Raw genomic sequence first — 10,034 nt, 5'->3', positions numbered from 1 at the left:
ATGAAGATATTTTTTAGAAATCATTTGAATAAATAAAGTACCATGTTTCAATTAGAATACAACATCGAATGAATTATTACTTTTACCAAGGGATTTGATAAATTAACTTAGTAGAAATTCCTTCTTAAGTAAAATACAACCGCAAACGGTTTAAGGAAAATTTAGTTGAGAAATCAATTGAGTTAAAAAATATAACAATTGTTGAAATTTGAAGTATTGAATATACATAAAATAAATAGGGCGAGGTATTGTCAACACTATGAATTCCCACACAAAGGATCACAACTGTAAAGGAATCTAAATTATTAAAACACTTGAATTGATAACAACAATTACAACAGAGACAAAATAATCACGGAAGGAGTATAGCTGAGCATAGAGATAACAACCCGGGATCTCCCAGGATAACGTATTGTAGTCCCAAATATAAATATCCAGTATATCTCACGGGTGCAGTCCCATAGTCTAACTCATAATGCGCAGGGATCTGCCAAAAATCCCGATCCGTAGTCCCAAATGTAAATACCCAGTACTGGGGGAATCTACTGGGTGCATTCCCGTAGTTCCATATAACTGTGCAGGTGGATCTCCCGGGAATCTAACCCGTAGTCCCAAAGTAAATGTGCAGGGAGATCTTCCGGGAATCTAACTCGTAGTCCCAAAGTAAATGTGTAAAGGGATCTCCCGAGAATCTAACCCGTAGTCCCAAAGTAAACAAATAAGGGGGAGCTACCGGAATCCCACATCCGTAGTCCCAAAATAAATACACGACGCAACCAACATAATCAATAGTTACATCACAACAGAAGGACCGAACATCACCGCAATACATATAACAACAACAAAGGACAATAATACAAGGTAAGACAAGTAAATCAACTCAGGGGCTGTAAATCACTAGAAAATGGTAGAACCAGCTCAAAAGAATAATCACAAAAAAAAATACCGGAATGAAGGAAATAGTTCAATAACGGGAAAACTAGCACGTAACAATGATCCCACAATATACAAGTCAATAATAAGGAAATCAACACGAGTAAAGTAGTTATGAAAATATAACATGACAATAGGAGAGGCAAATCTCTTCAGTTAAGTCAAATAGGAGTCCCATTAATCAAAGTATAAGACTCACGGGCATGCTTGACACCAACATATAGATACTCGTCACCATGCTTATACGTCGTACTTAACAAATAACACATAACAATTATGACACAATGTAGTTGTTAGTCATTGGGCGTGATCAAATTTTGGCACCGTTGCCGGGGAGCTAACGATGTAGCTGTAGGTGTACATATTTCTACGTTGCAAGTTTGAACTTTTTTTTTATTTTTCTTATATTTGATTCTTTTTCTAAATTCTTTTTTATTTTTTATCTGAAAGACATGGAATCTTGGAATTATGAGAGTTTTGATGTTGGTAATTCTACTTTTGATCATTCTTGTGCATATTGTGGAGGAAACCACCCATTGCAAAATTATCAAAATATTTCCGAGAGCGATTTATGTGCACCAACTCAATTTTATGTGTGGAATGTGTGTGATATGTGTGGTGGTCAAGATAGTCACTTTCATGATTGTAATTATTTCTTGTCCTCCCTTAACTCCTTACTATGATGATTCTACTTTTTCTGGTGAAATTAATAGGAACAAAGAACCCAGGGAAGCTGACCTGAAGGAGACCAAAAATATGCTAAAGTATTTCATGGAATTATATGATAAGAAACCACTGCATATACAAATGCAAGAGGCAACTACTCACAACTTGGAGGCTCAAATGAATAAACTAATTGAACCTTGTAAAGCACAACAAGTTTACATTGTGGATAGTAGCCAAGTAGAGCATGAATTGGCTGCAAAAATTGCCATTATAATGGAGGAGTCGAGAGTAGAATATGACCAAAACAATCAACTAGAATTTGAGGATGCCGATGTTGTAAAAGAGATACTAGAGTCAACCAAGGACATTGATGATACATATTTAGTTGACTCTAGTGTCATTAATGTTAAGGATATAGACAGTCCCAACATTCATGTAGTTGAGCGCATTGGTCACATTCCAAGCATTTTTTCACATTATGTTTGGATGATAATACAAAAATAGATCCATCCGAGCCACTTGAGGAGTCAAAGAATGAGGAACAAGATGCCTACATTCTGGAATTCTTCTTGCCAGAAAGTCGAGAATACACATCTCATCTAAAGGCCAAGAAGTGCAGAATGCAACATTATTTTATTGGGCCAGTCAGATTCGTTCCACCACCCAAGATCATGATCATAGAGCGAAATCAAAACTTGGGGTCCAATTCAGTGGAGACAGAAAGTGATTCGCGTCGTGGCGCGGCATTAAATCACGCGTTTGTTGGGAGGCAACCCAGCTTTACTGCTTTTTTTAATTATATTATTTTTGTAGTGTCGATTTTTGATATTCTAGGAGCATGGAAAGAAACGTTATTGGAAGGATGCATCAACAAACCAGATGGTTGGAACTAAGTGTGAGGTACCCGCACGAAGGACCAAGCCTGGGAGAAGTCTAAGTACCCCATAAGCTTCTAATGCTTCGGCTTTTGGCCTACTAGGGAGTTTCTTTTACCCTCTTATTAGTTATGGTGTGCATTGGGGCTAATGCATAATTTTAAGTGTGGTGTGAGGAGATTGTCTAGGTGAATTTCTATGCTATTTTAGTTGTGTTAGTTTAATTAATTAATTAATTTTTTTTTGGAGGGTTTTAAGCCAAAAAAAAAGATTTTCTTTGTAGATAGTGTAGTAATTTCCCCTTGATTTTTCTTTGTACCGCGGTTATTTTTCAAGAGTTTTGTTTGAATCGAATGTAGTTAATTTTATTTTTTTACGGAAAACTCTTCGTGTTTCCAGTCAAAGAGGGGCAGCTGTAAGCACGTGATTTTTGACCCTCCCCGAGAATTTTCACATTTTTAGCGTGAATATGTGAAATTGGGTCTAGTATAGCTATTTTAACTATTTTACTTTATTTCGTTGCAAAAAGAAAAAAAAATCACAAAATATATATATAAATTTTAGTTTATGTATTTCTCATAAACTTGAAAAATACAAAAATTGTACTTTATTTTGGTACTTTATATAAATTCGAAAATTACAAAAAAAATAATAATTCTATTAATGTTTTGTAGTCGTTTTAATTTTGGAAAAATACAAAAAAAATGTTACTTTATATTTTTGTCTTCATTAAAAACGAAAATTACAAAAAAATAGTTTTATTAATATTCTATAGTCATTTTAACTTTGAAAAATACAAAAATATTACCTCATATTTTATCTTAATATTTAAAAACGAAAATTACAAAAAAATAGTTTTATTAATATTTTGTAGCTATTTTAAACCTTGAAAAATATTTAAAAAGATATAGTTTTGTTTAAATACTAGTCTTATTTTTGGTAGTTATTTTGCTTACATAGGACTAGTTAAGCAACGTGTTCCTATTTCTCGGGTCCGGGCAAAAGAATAATATTCGGGTTTAAACTACCCGGTTTTAGGCCTAATTTTCGGACCTAGCCCATAATAAACCGTGTCCAGGACACGTGGGGAACCCCACCACGCGTGGGGGACATATGCCTCGAACCCCACCACGCGTGGGGCTCATTTTCATGGGCATTGTATTACAAAAACACGGAAAAACACATTTTGAGGGGATTTTTGAAATTTTGGAAAAGGGGGTACTGTATATCTTCTTCTTAAAAAGAAGAAGACAGAAGAGAAAAAACGGACGGGGGGGAAAAAGATTTTTGAGGAAATACTGTGCATCTTCTTCTTTCTCTTTGAAAGAAGAAGAAAAGAACCCTACTGTCCGGAAAAAGGACTACTGTTCCTCTTTCTTCTTCAAAGAAGAAAGTAAGAAAACCCTACGAAAACCAGTGAAACCATCCAGCTCCCCTCCCCTCGTCACCACTGTTGGCCACCTTCTTCCTCATCGTTACGACCACCAGTCCAAAACCAACAACCCGTCAGCCACCTTCCTCGTCGGAACTCCATCGTCGACCACGTCCAAACACTCAGCAAAACCCAGAAGCCATCGTCGACCACTATACACGACGACCTCCGTCGTTACTGTCCCCAACCCATTGTCCAAGCGCCAAATCCTCCTCCTCTCACCTTCACCATCATCGCAACCCAACTCCCTCCAGCTCCATCCTGTCCGACACCACCTAAACGACCAACGAACCAGTCGAAAACCCTACTCCAAACACCAACACCAAACAGGCCCGTCACCGTCCCCTCGACCTTGTTGTCGCCACCAGCTTCGTCGCACCCCCCGACCAGCAAAACCACCAGAACCAGTCCGCCATTTTCAGTCCAACGTCGTCAACCTCCAATCAGTCGTAGCTGCGTTTCCGAGCAACGGTGGGTTGCTTCAATCCTGCTTGGCCGAGTTTTTCGTTTTCCGTTGAGGTCGTCTTTGGTTCGTCGAGGTCCAGTACGTCGAGGTTGTTGTCCGAGGTTTCGTCGCGGGTCCAACGCATCGGACGATAATATCAAGTAGGTCATCTCTGTCCATGTCCTTCATATTTGTTGTTTAGTAACATGAACATGTGTTCGTTGAGATACAATCCTAGTTCATGCGAATAGTATGCAAATGAGCGAGACATATTCACATGATGTTTGTAAGTTGCTATTCCTTGTTAATTAACTCCGTATGATATTGAAATTTGTTCGGGAATGTATTTCTTTTGTTCCGTCATGTTAAGTAGTTATTCGGCATTTTGTTTCTTCACGCTCAGATTGTTGTTATCTCAATGTTTGTCTTAATAGTTGTTTGAACATGTAGTAGCAATGTTAAAATCATAGTAGTAATTTAATCCCGCGGAAAAATACTCGTTTCATCAAATAAGTTTAATCTACGATCCATGACCTCGCGAAATAGCAAAGAAATGTAGTCATTTTAGCCTTGTCTTTTTTTTAAAAAAAATAATATAAAAAAATATAAAAATAAATAATAAATAATAATAAAAAAAAAAAAGAGACGAGCTTCGCTAAATAAAAATGTACAAATTGCGGGGCCCTCACAAAATATATGTATTAAATACTTAGATTCCGGGACGGGCCGTTTAGCAAATTTCACGGCCCTACCCAAAAAATAATAATGCGCTAGTTGCTTTAGGCGCGCCTTTAATAATGTTATCTCCCTAAACTCGGGTGCGCATTTATGTGACCCAAATCCAAATCTCAACGGAGTCGAAATATGTCTTTAGTCACGGGCGCATTGATTGTGGCGTGGCCCGAGATGCATTTCCATGACGTTGTAAATTCCTTTTAATAATAAATGAGACGAGCCTCGACAAACAAAAATGTAGAAGCTGCGGGGCCCTCTAAATGCATATATATTAAAAATACTTAGAATTCGGGACATGCCGTTTAGCAAATTTTACGGCCTTCCCCAAAACAACCATACGTTAGTTGCTTTAGGCGCGTCTTAAATAATTTATTTTTCTTAATTCGGGTGCACATTTATGTGACCCAAATCCAAATCTCAACCGAGTCGAGATATATCAATAACCACGGGTGCATTGATGTAACGTGGTTCGAGATATGTTTTCACGACGTTGCAAGTCCTATAAAAATAACAGTGAATGATAAAAGCGGTTAAAAGATAAAATTGGCACATAAGTTCATACTTGTATAAAATCAGATAATCAAGCCGAATATAACAATTGAGCGACCGTGCTAGAACCACGGAACTCGGGAATGCCTAACACCTTCTCCCGGGTTAACAGAATTCCTTATCCGGATTTCTGGTACGCAGACCATAATATAGAGTCATTCTTTTCCTCGATTCGGGATTAAAATTGGTGACTTGGGACACCCTAAATCTCCCAAGTGGCGACTCTGAAATAATTAAACCAATCCCGTTTCGATTGTCCTTTAATTGGAAAAAACTCCCCTACGCCCCCCGGGTGCGGAAAAAGGAGGTGTGACAGCTCTGGCGACTCCGCTGGTGATCGAAAACCCAGAACCACTGGTTCAGGGTTAAGAATTCGAGCTTAGAATAATTGTTATTATTTGGCTTTATTTATTATCTGATTTTATTACATGTTTTGAGCCTAATGTGCTAAATGCTGCTTTTACCGCTTTGATATTATTTGAACTGTACATATCAACTGTGCCGAAACCTTTCTCTTCTTACCTCCGGGGAGAAGCTCGCTGGTCGAGACTCCCTATTCTGTTAGTGTCAATACCTGAAATAAGAAAGAGGTCGGACAAGTTACAAAGCCGGACGATCTCGCGGGTTCCCGGAAAGGAGCTCCTTCCTCAGCTCGAGTTGTCCGCTCGGGTACACTGTCTAGAACACCGACCCAGGTTTTTGAACCTAGTATAACAAAGCCACATGCCGGATCCCTAGTAGGAACGTTTATTTGCATCATGTGCATTTGACTTAGGGGACTCAACATAGGGGTTGGGTCCGTCTAGGACAAGCAACCTGAAAATAATAGACAATCTTTCGGCATCCTATGTGCTACATGTTGTATTTAGTCAAGGGCGTATGAGTCATTTGGTCATTTCCAGCATGATGTTATTTTAATCAAAGCATGGGGAACATTTGTGGAATCCAAGAAGCCTTGGAATTCCCTATGTCCCCCACGCTTGCTTTTTGGGAAAACACATGGGGAACATTTGTGGAATCCAAGAAGTCTTGGAATTCCCATATGTCCCCCACGCTTCATATGTTGGAAAAAGCGCATGGGGAACATTTGCGAAATCCAAGATGTCTTGGAAATCCTTATGTTTCCCATGCCACATTTTGAAAATAACAATAAATATAAAAAATAAAAATACATATAAAAACAAGGCATGAAAATTCAAAAGATTTTGTATGTTGTATTCATTTTCCACAAATTAGAAAATCGTGAAAAGATGAGGAAATGGCAGTGTAGAGATATAACTACTTATTTTTAGAAAGAAAAAAAAACAAATGTCCAAGTAATGTCGAAACTCTGCCGAAATTTTGAGAATATAAAATAAAAAAAATATGTCTTATTAGTTTGTTTTATTAAAAAAAAAAGCATTAATAGAAAAGAAAATTGTTTGTCTTGCCATAAAAATGAAAAAAAGAGTCTTGTTTTTAAAATATGTGTTATTTATTTGTTTATGAAAATGACAAAATTAAAATAATCCGAAAATATTTTCTCCATTATTGACTTCTTTAGGAAGTCTTTCTAATTGTTTTCAAAAAAAAATATATAATATAATATAACAAAAAAAACAAACAAATCCGAAAATATTTTGATTCTTTTTTCAAAATTGAAAAGAAAATTCAAAATTCAAAAAAAACATTTTGAGAAGCATTTCTTTTATTAAAAGCAAAATTCCGAAAAATATTTTCTTCTTCTTCTCTAGAATAAAGAAAAAAAGAGCACATGAAAAATTCAAAAAATATATCTTAGAAGTGTTTCTTTTAAAAAGAAAATCAATCAAAAAAAATGCTTCCTTTCTTCTTTTAAAGTTTTTCTTTTACCCGAACTACGCGGGTTTGATTCTCACCGGATATGAGATACGTAGGCAACCCTCATCGGGTCCAACCCCACCTTCTCAAAAAAAAAAAAAAAAGAAGAAGGAATGTTTTATGTTTTTCGTTAATTTGTTTGTTTGTTATGAATGAAAAATAATAGTCTATTTGATTGTTGTGGGAAAAATAATAAAAACAAAAAAAAATATAGAAAATGGAAAAGGGTCCTCTCAAAAATAGTTTATTCGCCCGAACTACGCGGGTTTGATTCTCACCGGATGTGAGATACGTAGGCAACACTTATCGGGTCCAACCCCACCTTTTGCTAAAAAAGCCAAAAACAAATAAATAATAATAAAAAAACAAAAAACAAATAATATGTCAAATTTTAATTTTGTCATAAAGAAGTCGGGTGATGCTGTTTTGTCATAAATAGCCGAATGTTCCCGAAAGGGACGCCGGAAGGCTGACTTTGCATAAACAGCCACCTTTGGGTCATTTTGAGATATGGACCCACACAGCCTAAAAATCTTCGTCCCCGAGACGTTGAAAGGCCGTGTTTGTAATATTGAGTTTTCTAATTTGAAAAACAATAAAAAGAGTCATAAAGAAGTCGGGTGATGTTGTTTTGTCATAAATAGCCGAATGTTCCCGAAAGGGACGCCGGAAGGCTGACTTTTCATAAACAGCCACCTTTGGGTCATTTTGAGATATGGACCCTCACAGCCTTAAAAAGCTTCGTCCCCGAGACGTCGAAAGGCCGTGTTTGCAACACAAGGTTTTTATTGTAATTTCAAAAAAAAAAACAAAGAGTCAACGGTCAGGTGAATGCCGTTTGGATGTTTAGTCAAAAAAAATGAAAAATAAAATAAGCCGAGCCAGATTCGGCCGCGTCTTAAACCGTTCTTGCCGAAATAGCCTTAGAGTATCTTTCAGTTGTCGAAAGACTATTTTCGTAAAAGAACGGACAAGTTTGTAAAGTGTCATAAAATAATCCTCCCCGGCCTCAAAATTCATGTGAAATTTGGAAGGGGCCACATTTGCAAAAATAACCATTTGGTTGCATTTGTCGAACAGAGAAAGGGAGCTGGAATTTTGTTTTTGAGTCTACCAATCTTTTGATTAGAATATGTGGGTTGTTTGATTTTCGAGTTTGTAGGTCATATTCAAACCTTTGAAACCCAGTTTGTTCTAATATGAAAAATGTTTATTATTGTTTATCTTTTATTGCACGAACTACGCAAGGTCTGATTCATGCGGGGTCATGATACGTAGGCAATCTCCACAAGATTCGACCACAACAAAAAAAAGAATGAAAAAAAGGAGAATGAAAAAAAAATGAAAAAAAAAACGAAATGAAAAAAAAATGAAAAAAAAATGAAAAGAAAAAATGGAAAAAAAAGAAAGAAAAAAGAAAAGAAAAGATGTTGTCAATAATGAGGACCGACTGAGTCCATTCTAACCCGTTTGTTTTGCAAATAAGTTAAGGTGGTTGGTTTGTGGTAAGCAGGACAATGACACCCAGAATCCTTTACTTGCACCTCCTGATGCACACTCTGCGGGAATCAGGCCTGATGACGGAAGCATTCGAGTCCTATTGGGAACTTGTTGACTAAGGGCAATGATATTGAAGTTGGCAATGGTCATTGCAATACTAATGCAAAGCTCAGTGGCTACGATGCCAAGTTTGATAAAATGGGAGGAAGCTCCGTTCCTTGGTTAACAAGAAAGAAGCAGTTGGTGGCTTATTTTGTTGTCATTTCTTATTGTTCGGATTATTAGGGTTATAAGTCGGATGTTGTCTTGTCCAATTTGTTTTAAGATTTTGTTCTGGATTGTTTTGTTTTGTTTGTTATTTAAACCATTTCACCGGTAGTCTAATACAAAATCCGGTCTTTTATTATTTCCAGTCATCTTTTTGCTTAGTCCTTTTACCATTTTTGTTCAATGCCGATTCTAGGGACATGACATGCGCACACACTTTGGGCCTAGTCTTTAAAGTTAATCATAAAACCCCGAGAAGGTGATCAGACCATTTAAAGAAAATAAGGACGGTTTGAGATTATTCAGAGCTCGAGTCATGTAGAACTGGGGCAAGTTAAGCACAAAGAAAACCGTTAAAAGCAAGATTCGCCAAATTGGCATGAGGGTCATTCATGATAATAAGAGTGTCGCCCAACGGTGCTTTAGAAGTGACAAATGAACAAACATATGTTGAATATAATTGTCAAGTCAAGCACCATCAGAAGAGACTACAAATTTAAATTGTGTTGTTTGCACTTGGCATGTTTTGAAGATTGGAATGACGAAGGCATTTTGTTCCGCTACCTAAACACTTTATCCTTCGTTACCCCTTTTGAGCCTTATTTATTTTCTTTCATACCCCTCGTTCGGAATTAGTAGCAACGAATAGAATACGCAAGCGCGACAGGTAAACAAAAGAAAGAAAAAAAAGAAAACAACAAAACGAAAAAAAGAAAAGAAAATGGTAACAAAGAAAAAAAGAAAATCAAATGAAAAGAGGAATTGGGAACTACGTTTGACCTGATTCCTCAAA

Source organism: Nicotiana sylvestris, chromosome 1, assembly GCF_000393655.2.
Source record: "Nicotiana sylvestris chromosome 1, ASM39365v2, whole genome shotgun sequence".
Taxonomy (NCBI): domain Eukaryota; kingdom Viridiplantae; phylum Streptophyta; class Magnoliopsida; order Solanales; family Solanaceae; genus Nicotiana; species Nicotiana sylvestris.
The sequence above is the reverse complement of the archived record's forward strand: the minus strand, read 5'-3'. Positions refer to the sequence as shown.